We start from the raw sequence: 25,173 nt of genomic DNA on the forward strand, positions 1-25,173 counted from the left end.
CTCCAGCATGATAGCTTTTCATTCTTAAGGCATCAGAAATATTCTGGTCCTGCAAACACAATGTGCTTTGCCTCTTTAATACACTATTATTGGCAACCCATTCCCAATATAGATAAGGACATGTTCATGTTGCTTTCAGAACTTATGCAGTTACCCAGTATATTTCAATATTGAAGATACTACTGCATTCAATTTCCTTTCTGACATTCTTTGAGGAAAAATGACAATAGGAAAAAGAACCAAGTTTGTTTTAATTCCCCAAACATGGATCCACATGATACAATTCATGATTTGTAGCATTCTGTTTGGTCTGATACCACAGAAGTTTTTAATAATTATCTTTATCTCTTGGTAGATACCATGATCGATTATTATCTTACAGCACACACAGCAAAGCTTCTCTAATATTCAAAACCAGACAGTACGGATTAGATTGTAAGTTGTAAATTAATCAGAACTGCCCACAAATTTCATACCCTTTCTGAACTCCTAACATGTTTTGCTAGGGAAATAGGTATGTGTTTGTAACCCAAGATCAAAGAGGCATCTGAAAACTTAAAGGGGGTCTTGACTGTAGAATCTACCACTAGACCCACTGAGAAAGCCAACAGCTTAGATGTGGTCTCACGAGATGTAATAAATCAAAAATTACTCCCAGTTTCAAAGAAAAAAATTGTCATAGTCCTTGCAAGACAAAACTGAAAAGAATGCTTCTTTTAGGTGTTAGACATTGGTGCCGGTTATAGAAACTTACTTACAAAGTAAGAGAATTGACACAACTCACCAGATCAGTTGTGTTGATCTTTTCCTTCAAAACTTACTGAATACCTTGAAGCAAAGACCACCAGATGTTCTATATCTTCCTTTGGTGAAGATATCAGCATGGATTTTTAGACACTAACAAATTCTGTGATATCCAAGTGACCATCAACTATCAGTACTGTGATTTCAGGGGTTCCAGCTTTGTTAACAAGACAGACCAATTTTTTGGATGAGGAGATAGAAATAGATGAATGATCTAGATAAAAGGTAATTTGCTAGTCAGAAGAGGTGGATATGACAAGAAGACTCAGAATTTAATTCTTTTTTCTTAATGTATAGTTTTTGAGAATTTGTTAAGTACTATTATTATTATTATTTTTGGCCATGAGACAAGGCTTGTGGGATCTTAGTTCCTTGATTAAGGATTGAACTCAGGCCCTTGGCAGTGAAAAGCACGCAGTCCTAACCACTGGACCACCAGGGCATTCCCAATATAATTTGTTAATTCTTAATCAAAAGGAAAGGGGCATACCTACTGGGTACCTACTCATATAACATGAGTAAGACTATCTTTATCTTAATGACCTAACTATATGTATATGTATGTATGTGTGTGTCATCACACACATCATCATCACAAATGCAAACTATTGGGAGCAGCAATTCAGGCATTCTCAAGTGTTGAGAATTCAACCGATGAAGAGCTGTTATCCCTGCCTGGAAGAATAATGGGTTAACAGTTTTCAGGTAAAGTTACATTGAGGCGAGAGTTTTCCAGATATAGAAAGATGGGTAACCAAGGCAGAGGAAATGGTAGGGAAAAAGGTACAAAATTCCAAAAGTACAAGGCATACTTGGGTCTCTGATTTATTTGGCTAGACTCAAAGGCTCTGGGAGGAGAGTAGCCAAAGATGTATCTGACAGGGAGATTAGGGTCAGAGTTCAATGATATCTGTTCTATCACAAGCTAAGAAGTTTGGACTTTATACTGTAGGCAGTGGGGGAGGCACTAAAAGTTTTTAAGCCAAGGATGACATGGCTATAGTAAGGTTTTGAAATGGTAATTCCAGAAGCTTGTAAAATACTGGTTTTAATCTGGGTGAACACAGGAATCATCAGGGAAGCTTTTTGTGCTGAGATACTCAAGCTATACCTTCAGTTTGGTGAATCTGAATCTTCAGGGGCAAGAGCATTCTTTCTAATGCACACCCCCATTAAAAAATCAGTTATGTGAAGAGGTTTGAAAGGTGAAGGAATGGAAGCTGGGACCTCAAAGAAGAGGTTATGGCAACTGTCCAGATCAGTGATTACAAGGGTGGACACTGGTAGTTAAGATGGGGAAGAGACAGAGAGAAAACATTGCGGAGGTAATATAGATAAGATGTGGTGACAGATTAAGTGCATGTGGTCAGTGAATAAGGAATAACTGAGATTTTTACCTTGACTACTGGGTGGATAGTGGTATCCAAACTAGGGATCACAAGAGTAGGAAACAGGATTTGGTATTGGACTGGTGGGGGTAGAGAGAATGAGCAGGAAGCTAAAGATGAGTAGATTTCAGTGGTGAAGTTGTTGAATCTGAAGTGGCATTGTTAAGTATAGGTAAATGATATCTTACAAGCAGTCAGAAATAGGAGAATGGAACCCATGTGAAAATGTCAAGTTTGAAAACATTTGAGTATCATCATTTAAACTGTAGCTGTTCATTTGAGTACTCTGATCATTATAAAGGTACATTTTATTCTTTTAGGTGGAATAGGATAAGTTTGGGGAAATATCCAGTAATAGGGGGGCTTGGATAACAAGTATAGAGCTTCTGGTTACTGGTTAGACAAAACTCCTACTAGAAAGTAAAAATTTAACTTACTGTATAAGTCCGTTTTTTATGTTACTTCTCCTATGACCAGACCACTCCAGTTCATTCTGGTGGATACTGTGGAATGTTGACTAGCTTGAAATTAAAATTACTATAGAATCTCTTGTAAGATTTTTAAAGCCAGGAATAGATGAAGAATAGCTCATCGTGCCTTTAAAATCTTCCAGGACAAATTATATATAACTGTGTATTTCTTTCTTTATCAAATATTTGTTGTGTCTCTACAAAGTGGTAGGTACTGTGCCAACTGTGGGGATAAAAATTAAAAGGACAAAAACTTAAGTCTTACAAAGAATAAAAATACAGAAAAAATAATTACAATATAATGCAATAAGTATTTAATAAAAGTAAGAAAAACTGCAACATGCTATGGGGAAATACTGAGATCACTTCACCTCATAAATAAAATTTCAGTGTACTAAAGAACTAAGTATAAATGTTTACATAAATCAGAGGCAAACATACAGGTCTATGGTTAGAGAGGATTTTCTAAGTTCAAAAGCAATGGAAAAATTAGGAAGAAAAAGACAGATGAATTCTAATGACTAGACTGGTTCCAAATAGGAAAAGGAGTACATCAAGGCTGTATATTGTCACCCTGTTTATTTAACTTATATGCAGAGTACATCATGAGAAATGCTGGGCTGGAAGAAACACAAGCTGGAATCAAGACTGCCGGGAGAAATATCAATAACCTCAGATATGCAGATGATGACACCACCCTTATGGCAGAAAGTAAAGAGGAACTAAAAAGCCTCTTGATGAAAGTGAAAGTGGAGAGTGAAAAAGTTGGCTTAAAGCTCAACATTCAGAAAACGAAGATCATGGAAACAGTGGAAACAGTGTCAGACTTTATTTTTTGGGGCTCCAAAATCACTGCAGATATGAAATTAAAAGACGCTTACTCCTTGGAAGGAAAGTTATGACCAACCTAGATAGCATATTCAAAAGCAGAGACATTACTTTGCCAACAAAGGTTCATCTAGTCAAGGCTATGGTTTTTCCTGTGGTCATGTATGGATGTGAGAGAGGGACTGTGAAGAAGGCTGAGCGCCGAAGAATTGATGCTTTTGAACTGTGGTGTTGGAGAAGACTCTTGAGAGTCCCTTGGACTGCAAGGAGATCTAACCAGTCCATTCTGAAGGAGATCAGCCCTGGGATTTCTTTGGAAGGAATGACACTAAAGCTGAAACTCCAGTACTTTGGCCACCTCATGTGAAGAGTTGACTCATTGGAAAAGACTCTGATGCTGGGAGGGATTGGGCGCAGGAGGAGAAGGGGACAACAGAGGATGAGATGGCTGGATGGCATCACTGACTCGATGGACATGAGTCTGAGTGGACTCCGGGAGTTGGTGATGGACAGGGAGGCCTGGCGTGCTGCAATTCATGGGGTCGCAAAGAGTCGGACACGACTGAGTGACTGAACTGAACTGAAAAAGTCATTTGGGGAACTATTTCAACAAATGTGACAGAGCAAGAATTAACAGCCTTAACATACAAGGGATTCATACAAACTGATAAAACTATTAAGACTTCAATCAGACAAATGGTCAAAGTGAAAACACACCATTAAAAAGAAGAAACACAAATAACAATATAATACTTTACGAAAAGCAAAGAAATTTGCTAACATCACAGACCATTTTCCCTTGTAAAAAATAACAATATTTTTAAAATTGAAGGTAATCTTAAAGCTAGAGAGGATTTTATAACAAGGCCCTTAACTGACTATTTCAGGCAAAAGTAAAAGTACAAAATTAAGCAAAAGTTCTATAAAGTAATTTGACAATATGCCCATCAAAGATCTTTTAAAAAGTTCAAACATTTTGACTCCTAATTCCCTTTCTAGGAATATATTCCAAGGAATTAATCAGAAATGTAAAGATAATTTTACATTTAAAAATATTTAGTAAAATATTTATAACAGAATAATTCTGGAAGAAATCTAAAGTATTCAAATATGAGGGAAAGGAAAAGTAAACTACGGTATATCAATAAATATAGTATATTATGCTAGCATTAAAAAATAATCCTTATGAAGAGCCTTCCAGTTAAAAGAGAAATAGCTTAACATGTAAGAGGTAAAAAGAAGGGTAACATAACTATTATACTAGCTAACAATTATTGAACGTTTGATATGCATCTATTAGACAGTGGTTAGGACTTTAAAATATTATTTTATCTTTACAATAATCCTATAAAATAAGATAAAATTATTTATACATATATACACCTGGTCTTAGCTAAGTAATATGATGTGTAAAGCAAAATATTTGTAGGAAATACGTCAAAATGTTAAGGAAAGTAGAATTATGGGCATTATTTTTCTTGCCTATTTATACTTTCCTGTCCTCCTCCAGTTTTTCAAGTTTAATTTTTTTCTGATTTTCAGAGAAAAACATGCTTAATATTTTAAATACATATATTAAAAAAAATAGAAAGAAAACTTACTATACCAAAGTCAACTTTTCTAAAGTGAGGTTGTACTATTTCTGTTATCACTAAGCAAGCAAACTGCAAAGGAAAGTCTTTTACAAACCTAGACAGAACTTTGAGACTGTTAGTAGAAAAAAGACCTGTTAAACCGTTTGAACTGATCCAAACTTCCACAACCCCCCAAGATTCCTACCACCACATTCCCAAAAAAGAAAGGAAATAAAACATTTTAGATCCGTCTACATTATCTCCTCTACTAAACTGCAGGAAATGTACGTGGATTTTTATCACTGTATTACAAGCACCTGGCATACCGTGATACACAGATTAGGCTTTCAGGAAATATTTGATCATGAGTCAGCATGACGTCGTGTGCAGAATGTGTAAGAAGTAACCTTTCTGTTATATTTAGCTGCGGTGAGACTCTTCTCCGAGAATGGAATAACGACATTTTTAGCTGTTATATTCGGTAGGTATGCTTGTAGCTATAGCACGCTTTCATCTGTGATTTCGTAATGGAATCAACACAGTGGAGAATGCCTTTCATAACAATAGTAATACTGAGTGCTTCATACATGCCAGATTCAGTTCTAACATTCCCCATGGATTCGCTCATAGAAACCTCACAACCACCAAGGAGGCAGATCCTATTATTACTTTTATTTTACGGATGGAGACAGTAAGGCACAGAGAGAAGTAATGCACCTGAGGTCACAGCCAAATCAGGCGGCAGAAGCAGGGTCTTAAACCAAGGCGGCATGGCTCTTGGGTCTGTGTTCTTAATCATTACGGTGCAGTGGCTCTACTACCCTTGCTCTAGTTTTAGAAAAACTTACAACTGTTTGGTCTACAAATTAAAACCAACTGCATGGGGACTTCCTGTGGTCCAGTGGTTAAGACTCTGTGCGCTCCGTGCAGGGGGCCCGAGTTCAATCCCTGGTTGGAGAACTAGATCCTACACGCTGCAACTGGAGTGCATACCCAGCTAAAAAGATCTCAAGTGCTGCAACAAAGATCAAAGATGCCACGTGTTGCCGTTAAGACCCAGTGCAGTCAAAGAATCAAATAAATAAAAGTAAATATATATATATAAAATAAAACCAATAGCATGATGTTAGATCATAGCTCTTGTTAAGTCGCTTCTATAGGAAAGATAAAATGATAATAGTCCTAGGGTATGGTTTTGGGTGATTTATTCTTTCCCCTTAGAACTCTACATTACAAATGCTTCTCAAACTATTTGGTTGCAGTTTTAGCCACCTCTAGGCTGTTTCAGTGTTCTTGCTTTGAGAATCCCAGGGACAGGGGAGCCTGGTGGGCTGCCGTCTATGGGGTCCCACAGGGTCGGACACGACTGAAGCGACTTAGCAGCAGCAGCAGCAGGCTGTTCCAAGGAAGACTAGGTAAGCTCATATGAACGGTTTCCTTCAAAAACATCTCTAATTTATTAAAATGACTTTCAAATCTAACCTTAATTTCAAAGATCTTTTGGAATCTTTGTCTCAGCCTAACAAAATAAATGCATTTAGTGAAGAAATTACTTATTATATCAGCCAGACTACTGACTTAAAAAAAAAAACCAAAAAACTAATACCTGGCTTCAGACCAAAACTGAGTGTGATTACTTGCTTTTATTTTCTAAGTTGACTGAGATTCAGGGGTAAACAATTTCCAGATAATACTCTCTAATCAAGGATGTGAAAACACAATACTGTTGCTTAAGCACAATTTCTACTTAAAAATTGTGAGTGAGTCAAGGGGTATGTGGGTTTCCCAAGTGGCATTACTGGTAAAGAACCCACCTGCCAATGCAGGAGATGTAAGAGACTGCAGCTTCATCTCTGGGTCAGGAAGATCCCCTGGAGGAGGACATGGCAACCCACTCCAGTCCTTGGAGAATCCCAAGGACAGTGGAGCCTGGCGGGCTATAGTCTATGGGGTTGCAAAGAGTTGGATAGGACTGAAGTGACTTAACGTGCACACGCGAAGCGGTACGTGAAGAAAGCCAAGTCTGAAGCCTGCGAGGACGAGTGACACCTTGGGTACTTGTCATTTTCTGTAGGCCCTCTGTGTACCTCTTCTTTAGGAAGTCACCCAGACAGATACTTATCCCTGCACTATACTTTTAAAAGCATTTGCTCATTATCTTGCTGTTCCTCCCAGAATATTTTTAATTGTAGAGGTCCCGCAATTCCCTTTGTCTTGACAGTCAACTGCCAACCATGCATGTGGGGACTTTTTACCAGATTTTTTGGTCTGTTCATTACTGTTACTGCATTTTATTGTGCTATAAATAAAATGTTTTCATTTACTTGATTACTTTTTTGGTATCTCCCACAACAATGCTTTACATAGGAACTCAACCATTTTTAGTTCAGTACATTTAATCACTTATTATAATTTTTGTAGCCAGCTATTTTGCCCTCAACCCTGGACACTTGTGTTGTTTTTGAAATTATCTTTCTTACTCACTGTAATCATACTCTTCTCATCTTTAAGTTTATACAGCAGATTCCACCATACATTAAGACAAATTCAAAATCCACACTGTAAACTACTTCATTCTTTTCTCCATCAAATTACACTTCCCTCTACATCTTTCAAGCAAGTAGTCTATTTGCTTCTTCTAAGCCCCCGCTTCCAAATTTTCTCTAGGTACCTACCCTGGAATGTCTTTCTTCACAGACTTGCCAAAATCACACTTTAAAAAAAAATTTTTTTTTAATGTAATGAATTGATTTGGCTGTGCCAGGTCTCAGTTGTGGCATGTGGGATCTCGTTCCCAGGTCTCAGTTGTGGCATGTGGGATCTCGTTCCCAGGTCTCAGTTGCGGCATGTGGGACCTAGTTCCCTGAGCAGGTTTGAACCCAGACTCCCTGCACTCGGACTGTGCTGTCTCTGCCTCTGGACCACGGAGGAAGTCCTCTTTCTCACTTTTTTAATGAGAGAAATGGCTCCTGAAATTTTAGTATCTCCATAAAGCCCTTCTGATTACTACAAACTCCATTTAAATAAACAAAGGTCACATCAGTACACAAACAAAAATCCATAGCAATATTAGGGGCTTTGAGAAAAAAACAAAAGCAAGTGAACACTGTCCCTGCCCACTAGAAGTTTATATTCCAATTAGTCTTCATGCTAAGTGAAGTCGCTCAGTCGTGTCCAACTCTTTGTGATCCCATGGACTGTAGTCTTCCAGGCTTCTTTGTCCATGGGATTTTCCAGGCAAGAATACTGGAGTGGTTGCCATTTCCTTCTCCAGGGGATCTTCCTGACCCAGGGATTGAACCCAGGTCTCCTGCATTGCAGGCAGACGCTTTACCCTCTGAGCCACCAGGAAAGTCTTCATACTAGTCTTCACAATAATAGACATTTATATTTTAGTTTAACATATTACAATTTTTAGGTCAAATCTAATTTGATAATCATTCGCAATAAAAAATGTATAAAATAATTCATAACAAGACTTCAATGTAATTATTTTAAATAATTCACCATAGATCAGGACAGCAAAAGAATATTAAAAATCCCACAAAGGGGGATTCCCTGGCAGTCCAGTCAGTCCAGTGGTTAGGACTCTGCACTCTCACTGCTGAGGATGGGCAGTTCAATTCCTGCTTGGGGAACTAAGATCCTGGAAGCTGTGTGGCACGGACAAAAAAATAGCAAAAAAATTAATAATTCAGAAAAGGTTATTGAATACACTTATTTTTAAAAAATACCATGAAGTTAACAGTTGCAAGATTTGCTGTATATTTTGCATATATTTCCTTTCAGAACACCACAGAGAGTTGGGAGGGAAGGGGTGATGCACTATGAACATTTACTAAGTACGAGCATTAGCAGTGAGCTAGGTCCTCAGATACACTATTGGAATTCATGCTACTATTCATGATGGATTCTTATTTTAAAAATAAAAAGAGAAAGGTTAACAAGGATAATTAACATGCTTAAGGTCACAAACCTATGAAATGAGAGTACCAGCCCTGGAACCCTGTTTTACCTGGTTCTAATGCCACCGCAAAGAGTTGGACACGACTGAGCGACTGGACTGAACTGAATGCCACCAACCAGATCAAATCCACAGATTCACCATCCTAACCCAGGCATCTCTCTACTGCCCACATGAATTTTTCAGATTAGAGTTCTCAGGGAAGAATAAATCCCCTCTGTTACTCTCTCTAAAAGCATCCTGCCTTGAGACAACGTTTATGACAAGTGCAGATCATTTTTAACCTCCTTAAAGGGTGTGATATTTTGGTCTTTATTTATGTCTATGTACCAGACCAACTGGGCTTCTCTGATGGCTCAGCAGTAAAGAATCCACCTACAACACAGGAGATGTGGGTTCAATCCCTGGGTCGGGAAGATCCCCTGGAAGAGGAAATGGCAGAGCTAGAACAAGATTCTTGGCTTCCTTTGGGTATTCTTGCCTGAAAAAAATCCCATGGACAGAGGAGCTTGGCAGGCTACTGTCCAAAGGTTCACAAAGTCAGACACTTGGACTGAGCATACATACACCAGACCAACCGTCTCCTTTACTCCACTAGGTCCCAAGGTTATCCGCCAAAGCAAAGAGGTTAAAAAAGCCAATGGAACTACCTTTGGGAAAACTATTAGAAAATAACCATATGATACTATAAGCATAGTATAGATATTATGTTACATATTTACAGTGAGGTTTCTCTGACTTCTAGGGAAGTACATTTTACTTTATAGGTTATTGACAATTAATTAACCAAAAGAAAAGACTTAAAATTTCCAAAATCAACTTCTAATCTAAACACACTGCAACTAATCCATTAATCTCAAAAAGACCTAGCAATAGACACACATGCCTCCATTCCTATTTCTGGCAGCTCAACACAGCCATTTGTGGTATAAGACTTAGAATGAAGTATTTCTCAGGAAGGAAAGGTTCACCACAAACACATTCTTATACAGAATTTTCACCACTAGACAGCATGCTAGGTATCTTGAGAGATACCCAGAGGAAGCCAAGTATCTTGTTCTAGTTCTGGGAAAGGATAGAATTATAAAATGAAGCAATAATTAGCAAACTATTGCTTAGCTTAATATGCTTATACTGAAAAAGTAGGCAAAAGGTCTTAGAAATGAGATAATTAAATCATCGAGACTGTAGCCCACTGGGCTCCTCTGTATATGGAATTCTCCAGGCAAGAATACTGGAGTGGGTTGCCATTCCCTTCTTCAGGGGATCTTCCTAACCCAGGGATCGAACCCAGGTCTCCTGCATTGCAGGCAGATTCTTTACCATCTGAGCCACTAGAGAAGCCTCAGAAAAATACTATTTTATTTAAAAACCTTTCCACAATGAATCTCTGAATCTTTCCTTCTTTATTCTCCTTGTTCACTAAACTTAGGAAGTTGGCTGTACTTTTTAGATGTCAACTCATGTATTTCTAGAAAGATGAGAAAAGAAGACAACTTAAATACTTTAACAAGTTACTGTTCACAGAGAGGTCAATGAAATGCATGATGCAATCTCATTTCCTGACCCATTCATATGCTCATTACTGAAACCTGTTTTTAAAAATGGAAACATACATATTATGGAAGAAAGGCTGACTCTTAACTATATTTTTGCAATTAACCAGGTGAGAAAAGATACAATGGGTTTCCCTTCTTTAAAATAACTGGTTGGGAAGTTCCAGAGGCTTTAGCATCCTGCCTAAAATAAACAAAATCATCATCAGCCCAGCAGCTCAAGCAGCAAAAACATAAAGGCAAGGAAAAGCTATCAAACCTTTACGTTCTGTAGCAAACGCTTCTTCTTTCTCTATGGATCTGGCATCTAATGCATTGCACTGCTGTTGTCTCTAAGGAAACAGAACAATCACATGACGAAGAATCTTCTCTACAAGGTAGTTTATCCCACAGAGCATTTTGGGAAAAAGCAGGTACAAGAGAACAATTCATTAGAAGGCGAGCACACGTCTGCACTCTGTCAGCAAGTCCATCAAGCAGTTGAATGCAGCCTGTTACAGGAAGGCAGATGCAGTGCAAGAGCAGGCACCACTCCTTAGATGCTTCAACATGAAATACACCCCCCTGCAACAGCATCCAAGTTCTGCTGCAAACCAGTGACCTAATTAACGCAGTCGACGATTCCATTCTGATGGGGATATTAAGGAGCACCCCCTTACCTCTTTTCTTAAGGCCTCTCCTAATTGCCAACTGCTTGATAAGAAAGCAGCTGGCAGTAGTGTGTCTGCCAAGCCATCTAGGTAGGTAGCAATTGGGAGGTAGGAAGAACTAGCAAGGCTTAATTTTGTTTTGTTTTGTTGAAGAGGAGTTCATGGAAACATAAGCAGAAAGAGAAAAAAAAAAAGCAGAGCCATGGTGTCTACCTACCCCTGAGATCCAAAGAGCTCTTTACTTCATAAGGGCGTATCATCAGAGGGCAGCTGAAAGAGAAGGGCTGAGCAGTGGGCTGTCAGGCACACCTCCAGCAGGGCGCTCACGTGATGAGCATGTCCCTGACACTCACGGTCATCCTGCGGCCTCTTTTTCTACTTCATCTACTCAACAGCTCATAAATCTATCTGCGCCTGGTCTCCATCTCCACTGGCATTACCACCTTTCAGCATGCATTTGGTTAGTGTAACTCAAATACTGTAAAGGTTTTCCTATTAGTTCACCAGTGTCCAGAGAACTTCTAAGCTGTTGCTCACTGGATTTCTCATGGTTAAAATTACTTCCCCAAGCATAGCTCTCATACCATTCGGCCACAGATCATCAAGCCTCTACTAGTCTCCCAAGTTAGGACAAATACCTTCCTCTCTACACTCACTACCCAGACACTACAGCCTAAGTCTCCTAACCCATCTTCATTTTCATGACTTCCCTAAACTTCCTAGGTGTTCTGGACAAATATGCTACTTCATTCAAACACAGGCCCTGAACTTTTCTGCCACAGTAAAACAAAAGTAAGACAAAACTGTAAAAGATACTCAAGGATTTACACTAAAAACAGAGTAAGTCAGAATGAAAGCCAGACTAACAACCTAGGTGCCTCGGAAAGAACTCTATCATTTGAGATGAATGAAGAGGCAAGAAAAGGCAACCCAACAAATCAGACCATGAGCCGGTTAACGTCAACGTTTTGATATCAATAATAAAATTCTAAAGAAAAAAATAAATCCAAGTGTTCAAATGCTTGGCATAGAAATATAATAAAAACAAAACAGCAATGGAAAACACCTTTCAAAGCTGTGAGTTGTGAGGACAAACAAGGGGCATGAGAGCACAGAAAGTGAAGGGCAGTGTGAACAACAATGGATAAAATTAATTTCTGGAGGGAGAAAAGGGATTACAGAATACCAGAGACGGAAATGCCTTCGTTTTATAATAAAAACACAACAAAGGGGAAGAGGCAGCAGACAGTGGAAAGAACACAAATGTGGGAGAACCGGGTTCAGCATCCAGTTCTGGTACTAAGCAGATGAAGTGACCCCTCTGACTCTGGACTATGCAGCCCTTTGGGCCTCAGCTAATCAGTCTGTGAAATGAAGGAGGCTGGTTCTACAACAGTAGTTTTCACATGTGTTCCCTGGGCATCAAAGGATTCCATGAGGTGCTTCAGTAAACCAATGAGGAGAGCACGGGGATTAGGTGTCAACCTCATCCCTGACACCTCAGTTGGTAAAGAATCCTCCTGCAATGCTGGAGACACCAGTTCAATTCCTGCATCGGGAAGATTCGCTGGAGAAGGGATAGGCTACCCACTCCAGGATTCTTTGGGTTCCCTTGTGGTTCAGCTGGTAAAGAATCTGCCTGCAATGTGGGAGACCCAGGTTCAATCCCTGGGTTGGGAAGATCCCCTGGAGAAGGGAAAGTCTACCACTCCAGTATTCTGGCCTAGAGAATTCCATGGACTATACAGTCCATGGGGTCACAAAAAGTCAGACATGACTGAGTGACTTTCCACTCACTCACTCATTTCAACATCAGCGGGTCCACTTCTGTTCTCCATGGGAGTTCATATAAACAAAATGTCCCAATGTTGATTTTTTTTTCCTTTTAATTTTCTCTTCATGTGACTTTCCTTTTTTAAAGAATAATTTTAGGAAATTTACTTATGTATGTATTTTGGGCTGTGTTGGGTCTTCACTCCTGCGAGGGCTTTCCTCTAGCTGTGGGAAGCTGGGGCTGCTCTCTAGTTGCGGTGCGAAGGCTTCTCATTGCAGTGGCTTCTCTTGCCGTGGAGCACCGGCTCTAGCATGCAAAGCTTTCAGTAGCTGCGGCAGATGTGCTCAGTAGGCGCAGCTCCTGGGCTCTAGAGCACAGGCTCTGTGGCATGTGGGATCTTCCCAGATCAGGAGTCAAACCCGGGTCTAATGCATTGGCAGGTGGATTCTTTACTGCTGAGCCACCAGGGAAGCCTTCAATGTTGTTCTAAAAAAATTGAAAACCCCTTTTCTGATTACAAAATTTAAGAGAGAAGCCTCTTCTGTACTCACTCATAGTATCCTGTTCTTTTCTTGTAGAGTCCCTGTCGCGATTCGCAATTACTCTTCAGCATTTTTTGTCTGGCCTCACTCAAGAGGCTGTAAACTTCCTGAGAGCTGGGCTCATAGGGTTTATTCCATCTCTTTGTTCACACTGCGCACCTCACATATGACTGGCACATAGTGGATGAAAAAAAGAAAGTGAAAGTGAAGTTGTGCAGTCGTGTCTGACTCTTTGCGACCCCATGGACTGTAGCCTACCAGGCTCCTCCGTCCATGGGATTTTCCAGGCAAGAGTAGTGGAGTGGGTTGCCATTTCCTTCTCCAGGAGATCTTCCCAATCCAGGGATTGAACCTAGGTCTCCTGCATTGTAGGCAGACGCTTTACCGTCTGAGCCACCAGGGAAGTCATAGTGGGTGAACAACCAACATTTGTCAAAAATGAACTTATTTTTATGATTTTATGATTCTATTTTTCATTCCAATCTACTTGAAACAATGTGTTAGCTAAATCCAGAAGTACAAATTGGTGAAAGGCTCACCTGAACTGAATTCAAATGGAAAAGATGTCCAGCTAAGGAAGTCAAAGAAGGATAGCTAACAGGCCATTTGGGATGGTAAAAATTCTTGAGTGGGAGGAGTAATGATGAGTAAATAATGTTCTCAGGCATTTACCTGGGTATAGGAAAACATGAGTCTTTCTCATATGTACTAAATGCATCAGATCAACTCTGCCTGTTAAATCAGCCTTGGTATTTAATTTCTGGGCCAAGAGAATCTGAAGGTAATTTTAAATGCCCTAATACATTAGGGAGTTTGCCAGGGGAATAAAGAATCACACGCCACTCATTAAATGTGTATCAAAGTCTCTGCTGAAAAGGCCATACAGAGACCTTTGGAGACAGTGCTATGACAGTGAATTATAAAGCAGCTGAAGGTGTAGTGTAGGGATTTCTGGTTCAAATTGGTAGACTGAGCACATGTTGGGAGCTCACCCTTCTGTACCAAAGAAAAATGATTTAAAGATATAAAAGTTAATTGATGCATGCATAGCTAGAATCAAAATTTTTTTAAAAAGGGAAATTTTCCTTAAATCTAAAAAAAAAAAATGAAGACACATCACCCAAGGAAGAAAATAAACAAGAAGCCACTGTGGTGAGCAAGGCTGTGCTAAACTGCCACCAGCCACACATAGGACTGCAGGCCACCTCTGAGGAGGCTGGAAGAACTCAATCAAAACCTGCTCCCACACTGCACCCCCCCAAAAAACAGACAAAACAGAGCATCTCAAAAAGGTCTTTAAAATGAGTACGTTTAATAGCCTCATTTTAAAAAATGTAAATCATAATTACTGAGATTAAAAAAAAATGCACAGATAGGCTGAACATAAGCCTGAATACAGCTAAAGGCTGACAGTACCTTTTTTTTTTTCAAGTCAAGAAAGATGAGAGCTGAACTTTCCTGGTGGTGCAGTGGTAAAGAATCTGCTTGCCAATGTACAGGACACGGGTTTGATTCCTGGTCTGGGAAGATTCCACGTGCTGTGAGACAACTGAGCCTGTGTGCTACAACTACTGAGCCCGTGGTGCCCTAGAGTCCATGCCCCGCAACAAGAGAAGCCACAGACCTCAACTAGGGAGTAGACCCCGCTCACTGCAACTAGAGAAAGCCATGCACAGCAGCGAAGACCCAGTGCAGCCACAAACAAATGCACTAAAAAAAAAAGAAGAAAGAAACATGAGAGCTAAATCCAGTTTTAAAGTCTGTACTCTTGAGTTCCAGAGAGATCAGAGGGAATGGAGGAGAGGCAACAATCTCTAACACAGAAAATGGCTGAGAATTTTTCAGACTCAAAGAAAGACATGAGCCTCTAGAGAGTAAGAATTCTCTGCGTAGTAAAACAAATAGAAATAAACTTCTTAAAAAAGTTTTTAATCCAGGCAAATTAGAGTGGAACGTCAGATTACCCGTGTTATTTTAAAAAAACTGTATAAGTGACTAGAGAAATATGAGAGTTTCAATAAAAAGGAAGGAGAGTCAGATTGAGATCAAAACTGGTTACAAGACAATAGAGGAATGATATCTTCAAAGGATGAAGGGAAAACATTCCTTGGCTAGATTTTAAACCCAAATTATCATTCAATAGTGAAGGTGTGCCACAACAACTAGAGAAAAAGAAATGAAAAGATCTGAACTGTAAAAGAAGTAAAACTATCTCTATTTGCAGATGACATGATCTCATATATAGAAAACCTTAAAGAATTTACCCCCCCAAAAACTATTCAGTTTAGTTCAGTTCAGTCGCTCAGTCGTGTCCAACTCTTTGCGACCCCATGAACCACAGCACGCCAGGCCTCCCTGTCCATGACCAACTCCTGGAGTTTACCCAAACTCATGTCCACTGAGTCGGTGATGTCATCCAACAGTCTCATCCTCTGTCCTTCCCTTCTCCTCCTGCCCTCAATCTTTCCCAGCATCAGGGTCTTTTCAAATGAGTCGGCTCTTCACATCAGGTGGCCAAAGTATTGGAGTTTCAGCTTCAACATCAGTCCTTCCAATGAACACACAGGACTGATCTCCTTTAGGATGGACTGGTTGGATCTCCTTCCAGTCCAAGGGACTGTCAAGAGTCTTCTCCAACACCACAGTTCAAAAGCATCAATTCTTCTGTGCTCAGCCTTCTTTATAGTCCTACTCTCACATCCATACATGACCACTGGGAAAACCATAGCCTTGATTAGAAAGACCTTTGTGGACAAAGTAATGTCTCTGCTTTTTAATATGCTGTCTAGGTTGGTCATAACTTCCTTCTAAAGTGTAAGCATCTTTTAATTTCATGGCTGCAATCACCATCTGCAGTGATTTTGGAGCCCAAAAAATAAAGTCAGCCACTGTTTCCACTGTTTCCCCATCTATTTGCCATGAAGTGATGATGGGACTTAGCTGATATGATGGTTTATTAGCTCTCTCTCTCTAAAACAATTATTAGAGCTAACAAACCAGCTCTAAGGAAAGTCAATATAAAAAGTCAATTCTATTTCTATATACTAGCAGTGAACAATCTGAAAATGAAATCAAGAAAATAATTTCACTAATAATAGCATGCAAAAGAATAAAATACTCAGGAATAAATTTAATCAAAGAAATGCAAAACCTATACACTGAAAACTATAAAACATCATTGAAAGAAATTAAAGAAGATGGAAAAACATTCCAAGTTCATAGGCTGGAAGACTTAACACTGTGAAGATAGTAATTTTCCCCAAATCAAAACCACACCTCTCTTTTTTGTAGAAATGGACAAGTTGTGGCTCAGCTGGTAAAGAACCCGCCTGCCAATGCAGAAGATGCAAGAGATGCAGGTTTGATCTCTAAGTCAAGAAGATCCCTCGCAGAAGGAAATGGCAACTCGCTCCGGTGTTCTTGCCTGAGAAAAGGCAAGAACAGAGGTGCCTGGTGGGCTACAGTCCGTGGGTCGCAAAGAGTCGAACATAACTGAGTGCATGCGTGTGCACAGGGTTCATACGGAAATACAAGAAAGAATAGCCAAAATAACCTTCCAAAAGAACATACTTTTGGATGAACAAACAGGATACAAATTTCCTGATTTCAAAGTTACTATAAACCTTTTTCAAAGTAGATTAGTTTGCTTTATGTTTGAAGGTTCAGAGATATGGATAAATTATCCGTTACTCTCTCCAATTACACAGAAATCCCTAATTAATATCTGATATTACTGGTTTTGAAAAAGTTTCTAGGTTTAAACACTGTGTAAGGATTAAACAACAGACCATGAAGGTTTCTTAGGTAGCTTTCTAACTGGTGTCTCTGTCAACACCATGAGCTCCACTTCACATCCCACACCTCTGTGTGCATGGTTTGCTGGAATCCCCAAAGGAGAAGTACAGTTGATAATGGTACTCTTACAGTTTCTCCACTCAAGGTCTTCACTGTTTCTCCTCTGAAAGTCAAAGTGACTTTCCGACACGCTCAGTCATGTCCGACTCTTTGCAACTCCATGGCCTGTAGCCTACCAGGCTCCTCCATCCATGGGATTTTCCAGGCAAAAGTACCAGAGTGGGCTGCCATTTTCTTCTTCAGGGGATCTTCCCAACCCAGGGATCAAACCTGGGTCTCCTGCATTGCAGACAGACGCTTTGCCATCTGAGCCAGCAGGGAAGCCTTTCTCCTCTATTCCCATACAAATGTTGGGGAAAATGACGAATATATGTAGTCACAGGAAGCTAAAGGATGCTGTTGTAGACAGGGAGCTGAAAGTAACTTTGATGATGTGTTATAAGGGGTTGAGAGTATTTTTCATTTCAAAGATGTTGGACCCACCAGTACTTTTTCACTTGTAACTTACTGCAGGGCACCCAGAGCAACAAGACATCTGACTTGATCCATTTAAAGGTTTGCATGTTAAGCTAGTTTTGGAGATCCTCCTTGGAAAAAGATCACCTTACATATGGGATTGCTTTTCCTGTTTTTAAAAGAGAAAAATATCAAAAGCTTACTGCCACTTCTCCTATTTTCCTATTTCTCGCCCTCTTCCACTGCCACTCTTAACATTTTAAGATCACAATAAATTACAAATATAACTTTGCTTCATTTTGATGACTCAATTTAATCCAAACTCTTTAAATACATCTCTGACATCAGTGTTTTCATCATCACTAAAGGTTCTCTGAGTCATCACACAATACTCCAGGATACATCATGGTCATTCTGTCCCAACTGTTTATAAATAACTCCTCTGTCTAATGTTCTCAATGGAAAATGCACCACAAGCTTCTCCCATAATATTAAGCCAGCTGGCATTTCATCTATAATCACCACTTAGTACATTTTTACTTTTAAATTAAATTTAATCTTTTCTACACACATAATTAATAAGCTTGATCTAATGGGAATATGGGGGAGCACTGCACTCAGTACTAACCTGAGAATCTTTTTTAAGCACACAGAGGATGTTTAGAAAAATTGTTCAGATGTCTACATGAAATAACTCTCCCTGAGGATCAATATCATATAGGATACTACCTCTGACCAAAACTCAATAATATCAGAAAGCATCAAAATATATTCCCCAAAGTCTCATGTACTTGGAGATGTTTTTTAAAGAATTTTTAAAAAATCAATTAACTGAATCATCTAAAGAAGTAAGAAACTAGTAACAGGGTTTGACCCTTACATGTTTTTTCTTCTCTATTGGAAAGAAGGGAGGGTGGGAAGGAGGGAGGGAGGGAAGGAAAAGATATTAAAAAACAACAACAAAAAAACAACCAACAAACTCATGAATGTCCTCAAGATTTAGATAAACTGCCAATTTGACATCCCTATTTGGTGTCACAGAAACCTCAACATGTCCAAATGGAGCTCTCATTCTATTCAAACTTGTTCACCTATAGGTATCCCCATGTCCAGCCCTCCAACCATTCAGGCCAAATTGACTCCTCTCTTCCTCTCACACCCCACATCCAATGTGCCAGCAACAATTGTATCCCTACATGTTATATCAGTTCTAGATTTAAAGACAGATAACATCAATGGGTAGTTCAATCAATTTCTCAAAATGAAGACACTAAATATTCATTTCAAAATAACCTATGGAGAAGCTCTTAACAAGAATGTTTTTCTTGTAATAAACTGGACACAGGAAATGAGTGAAAAATAACAGCTGGGCTTATCCAGAATTAAACATGAGGTGGTGACAGCTTGGAAGAAATGGCTAAAGAGAATAAAGAAGTCACTTACATTCCAAAAAGAATTCTACTAAAAAAGCGAAAAACCAATGACAAAGTATCTTCAATACAAATTAACAGAATATTTTCTTAAATTCAGATTTGGAGACAATGGATTCAATTTTACCCTTAAAATGATCCCATTAAATTATCCAAAAGGGAAAAAATAAGTGAGACGAAAAAAGAAACGTCTCTTTTTTTTCTTTTCTTTTTTACTTTTTCTTGCTTTATATTTTGCTGTACTGTCCTGGAAGCAACAACATTGAGTACAATGTTTAAGTGGTAAATGTAGACACATCTGTCTTATTTCTTATATAAATGAGCAAAGGATTCAGACATTTGCCGTTAAGGACAATGTTATCGTAGGTCTTTCCTAGAAGTCATTCATGGTGAAGATGTTTTCTTTTATTCCTCATTTTCAGAAAATTCTTATCAGGAATGAATGATGGATTTTCTCCAGTGATTTTTCTTCATTTACTGAAATGATTATATAATTTTAAATGATATTAATCTGAATTATATTGATTGCTATTTGAAGATTAAATCAGCTGGTAGTCCTAGGATAAACTCCACTTGATCATGATGTATGGTTGCATTTGCTTCATTAAAATTGTGCTCAGGATTTAAATATGTAATAATGACATATAGACTGTGGTTTCCTTTTCCTGTAATATTTTTGTCTAGTTATAGAATCAGGTAGCGATGATCTCAACGAGTTGAGAAGTAGTCTCTCCTTTTCATTTCTAAGAATTTGTGTAGAGCTGGTGTTTCTTCTTAAAACTTTGGTATAATTCACCAGTGAAATGATATAGGCCTGGAGTTTTCTTTGAAGGATGGTTTCTTAATGATCAATTCTATAAAAGATACAGGGTTATGAAGGTTGAATGAAATTTGGTAGTTTTTGTCTCTCAGAAAATTCTTCCATTTCATCTAAGCTGTTGAATTTCTTTATATAGTGATGAAGGAAATATTATGGATATCTTTTTAATTATGTAGCATCTGTAATGAGGTCACTTCTCTCATTCTTTTTTTCAAGTTTATTTATTTTTTATTGAAGGATAATTCCTTTACAGAATTTTGCTGTTCTCTGTCAAACCTCAACATGAATCAGCCATGCTGCTGCTGCTGCTGCTAAGTCTCTTCAGTTGTGTCCTACTCTGTGCGACCCCATAGACAGCAGCCCCCCAGGCTCCCCCGTCCCTGGGATTCTCCAGGCAAGAAAGTGAAGAGTGAAAGTGAAGTCGCTCAGTCGTGTCCGACTCTTAGCGACCCCATGGACTACAGCCCACCAGGCTCCTCCGTCCATGGGATTTTCCAGGCAAGAGTACTGGAGTGGGTTGCCATTGCCTTCTCTGTGACTCAGCCATAGGTATACATATATTCCCCCCTTTTTGAATATGAATCAGCCATAGGTATACATATATCCCCTCCCTTTTGAAACTCCCTCCCATCTGCCCCCCCCATCCCACCCCTCTAGGTTGATACAGAGGCCCTGTTTGAGTTCCCTGAGACATACAGCAAATTCCCGATGGCTATCTATTTTACATATGGTAACGTAAGTTTCCATGTTACTCTTTCCATACATCTCACCCTCTCCTCCCCTCTCCCCATGTCCATAAGTCTATTCTCTATGTCTGTTTCTCCATTGCTGCCCCGTAAATTAATTCTTCAGTACCATTTTTTTAGATTCCGTATATATGTGTATAGAATATGGTATTTGTCTTTCTCTTTCTGACTCACTTCACTCTCTATAATAGGTTCTAGGCTCATCCACCTCGTTAGAACTAACTCAAATGCATTCCTTTTCATGGCTCAATAATATTCCATTGTGTATATGTACCACAACTTCTTTATCCATTCATCTGTTGATGGACATCTAGGTTGCTTCTATGTTCTAGCTATTGTAAATAGTGCTGCAGTGAACAATGGGATACATGTTTCTCTTTCAATTTTGGTTTCCTCAAGGTGTATGCCTAGGAGTGGGATTGCTGGGTCATATGGTGGTTTTATTCCTAGTTTTTTAAGGAATCGCCATACTGTCTTCCATAGTGGCTGTATCAATTTACATTCCCACCAACAGTGCAAGCACGTTCCTTTTCTCCACACCCTCTCCAGCATTTATTGTTTGTAGACATTTTGATGAGGGTTAAAAGAAAGGTCCTTTTAACCAAAGAGAACATGTCTTACTTTAACCTTATCTTGATCTCTAAGATTATTTTAAGTGGTAAAATAAAAACCTCTCTCCAAAAGCTAACAAAAAATTACAGATTTTTACAATCTGAGTAAACTTTAATTGCCTTCCAAAGTTTCAGTAAGATCATATCAAAGTCATGTCAGATAAACAAGTAAGGTCTGACAATGTGACCCTGAATCAGAGAGAGACAAGAAACTTCTCAAATTTAACCTAATTTAATTTTAATTCACAACTGGGCCCTGTACTCCAGAAGCACAACATATCAGTAGAGTTAGTCCCTCCAACACTGGAGTATGCTGGGTACTAAGGGTATACAATCCTAGACCTTAAGAGGTTGATGGTGTAAAGGAGGTGTTTATGATCTTCAAGAAATCCAGGTTCAATACATACTCAAGAAATCCTTATAGGAGAGAGCACTTTACTGTGTGCCCAAATGACTAATAAAATGACAAAAGCTGGAAATTTCCTGGAGGTCCAGTGGTTAAGACTCCGTGCTTCCAATGCACGGGTTCAACACTTGGTTGGGAAACTAAGATAGCCCAAAAGATAGAAAACAAAAAAGCAAAACAAAATTACACACACACACAAAAATAAGAGCTAAAAGACCCTAAATAAGCCTGGAGAAGGAAATGGCAACCCACTCCAGTATTCTTGCCTGGGAAATCCCATGGACAGAGGAGCCTGGTGGGCCACCGTCCAGAGGGTCACAAAGAGGCAGACACGACTCAGTGACTAAACCGTTACCATGTCATACACCTGAAACTAATATTGTAAATCAACTATACCTCAATAAAATATCATGTTAAAAGAAAAAGAATCTAAGTAAGGAAAGAGATTCACATGAGTTAGCTGCCTCTGTGGTTCAAAGGTTTCATGAATGGAGCAGAATTCAAGTTTGGCCCATGGATATACGAAGTGTGGACAGTTTGGAAGGGGCAAGAAGGGCATTCAGGAAAAGGGGTTACTGGGCTAGGACATCCTCAGCCAGCTCAGAGATACGGGAAGAGATAAAAGTTTTAAAGAGTAGGAAGGAGGCCTACTTCCCCTGTGGCTTGGGAAGGAGGCCTGGCCAAAGTGGAGGTTTTATCCTGCATAATTCCACAGTAGAAGATAAGATTCAAAAGTAAGGTGGGTCCCGATTACACAGGGCCTTAAATTCCAGCTTGAGGAGTGCCGCCTTAAATCTATAGGCAGTGGAGTTTTGTAGATTTTAAAATACGGAAGTAATATGACAAAGGCATATTCAAGAAGATTGATTTATCAACTCTGTACACAGAATTGAGGTTTAAGGAGAATGGTAAAGGGCTAATTTAATAGGTGCTAAACACAGGCAGTAGTCAAAAGTGGACAAGACCTATAAAGGACCTAAGAAACATTCAAATTATCCTAAACTGCAACCAGATCACAGTATATACATTCTATTAAGAAATTCAACTCAGGGAAATAAACTTCTGAGGCTCAAAATCTGCAAGAAATTATGCTACAAGTGTACTCCAGGTTTAGCTAGGGGAGAGATGAATCTCAAAGAAAAGCAGATTTCCCCAGTATTAATAAGAATGATTACTTTTCAAGGATTTCTTAGTAATCATAATGAATTGGAGGATCATGGCTTCCAACCCCAAAATATTGATATTATTAGCTCTAGCTCTGTAAAAACACAAGAAAAAGACCTGCCTCATCCTCACACACTGATATAAATTCTTATGTAGCCTGAATGTTTCATGAAGATCACTGCTATTAGTAAGTTGTGAGCATATACACATGCATTTGTTCATTCCACAAATAGCTATTTAAGGTCTGCTATTTGCCAGGCCCATTCTATACCCTGGAGATACGGCAGGAAACAAAATAAAGCTTTTGTTTTCAAAGCGCTTACCATCTAGTGGAGTACAGATTATAAACAGATACCAAAACGTATAATATCACATAACCGTGCCACGAGGAAACTAGAACGAGGCAACGGGAGAGAGTGATGGCGGTGCTATTGTAGAGACAGTCGGGATGAGTCTCTCTGAGGAGCTCACACTTGAGGAGAGATCTGAATGAAGTAAAGGAATGAGACATGTGAACATCAGGACGAGGAGCATTCTGAGCAAACAAAACAGCAGCTGCAAAGTATGTCAGGAACATACATGTCATTTTCAAGGAACAACAAAACCAGAGTAAGAAAAAAGTACAGAGCCCAACGGGAAAGTGGTTGGAAATGAAGTCAAGGAGGCTGCAAGGAGCCAGAGCTTATTGGACCTTGTAGACCAGTGGACAGACTTTGGCTTTTAAGTGTCATGGGAGTCACTGAAGAGACAAGGACAAACAAACAAGAACTGGGTTACACTATGCAAAGTGAAAGTGAAAGCCACTCAGTCACGTCCAACTCTTTGTGACCCCATGGACGATACACATATAGTCTATGGGATTCTCCAGGCCACAATACAGGAGTGCGTAGCCTTTCCCTTCTCCAGGGGATCTTTCCAACCCTGGGATCAAACCCAGGTCTCCTGCATTGCAGGTGGATTCTTTACCAGCTGAGCCACAAGGGAAGCCCACATTATAGAACAGGTATAATAAGAAACCAATTCATAGATACTTAGAGTTCTGAATTTTCTTTACAAACATCTAACACCCTTTCAGAAATAGGTGATTTGCACTAAACATTTACACAAAAAACTCATATCTAAAAAAACAATCTCAAAAGGATTTTTCATTAACATTAGCATTAAATCAGGAGGTAAAAGTGAATTGAACCAAAGGGACTATACCTATGGTTGTGGGCACTGTTAAGGATTTGTTAAACATACAAAGTGAGTGTGTTCTAGACAAGATTAGCCACTCAAAAGCAAACACAGAAGAGAACAAAAAAAACCCCCCAAAAACCTACCAACCAACAAATAAAGGACCAGGGAGAAGAGGGGTAAGTATGGGGAGAAGGGAAACAGAGGAAGAAAACTGATCTACAGATTTAATGGACTCCTTAACAAAATCTCAGCAGGATTTTTGGTTAAAAATGACAGTTGTACCCTGAAATTTAAAAGGATCTACAATTGCAGAGACATTATTTTGCCAACAAAGGTCCGTCTAGTCAAGGCTATGGTTTTTCCAGTGGTCATGTACCGATGTGAGAGTTGGACTGTGAAGAAAGCTGAGCGCCAAAGAATTGATGCTTTTGCACTGTAGTGTTGGAGAAGACTCTTGAGAGCCCCTTGGACTTCAAGGAGGTCCAACCAGTACATCCTAAAGGCGATCAGTCCTGTGTGTTCACTGGAAGGACTGATGCTAAAGCTGAAACTCCAATACTTTGGCCACCTCATGAGAAGAGTTGACTCATTGGAAAAGACCCTGATGCAGGGAGGGATTGGGGGCAGGAGGAGAACGGGAAGACAGAGGATGAGATGGCTGGATGGAATCACCGACTCGATGGACCTGAGTTTGAGTGGACGCCAGGAGTTGGTGATGGACAGGGAGGCCTGGTGTGCTGTGATTCACGGGGTCGCAGAGTCGGACATGACTGAGCGACTGAACTGAACAATTGCCAAAATAATTTTGAAAAAGAGGACAATTTACACTATCCTAAATCAAAACTCACTATTAAGTTATAGCATTCAAGATCAAGTAGTACTGGCATAAAAACAGATATAATGAAATAGAACTGAGGGTCTAGAAATAAATCCTTAAATTTAGAATGAACTGATTT

At 39.3% G+C, this 25,173-nt stretch overlaps 1 protein-coding gene across 21 annotated transcripts in view; it reads right to left on the bottom strand.

The window, feature by feature from the left end:
- DTNB (dystrobrevin beta) overlaps positions 1-25,173 on the bottom strand; it is a 241,875-nt gene that overhangs the window by 78,386 nt on the left and 138,316 nt on the right. The window lies entirely within an intron of this gene.

This window comes from Bos grunniens, chromosome 11 (genome assembly GCF_055505025.1).
Source record: "Bos grunniens cultivar Pamir isolate PY7600 chromosome 11, Bosgru_T2T1.0, whole genome shotgun sequence".
Taxonomy (NCBI): domain Eukaryota; kingdom Metazoa; phylum Chordata; class Mammalia; order Artiodactyla; family Bovidae; genus Bos; species Bos grunniens.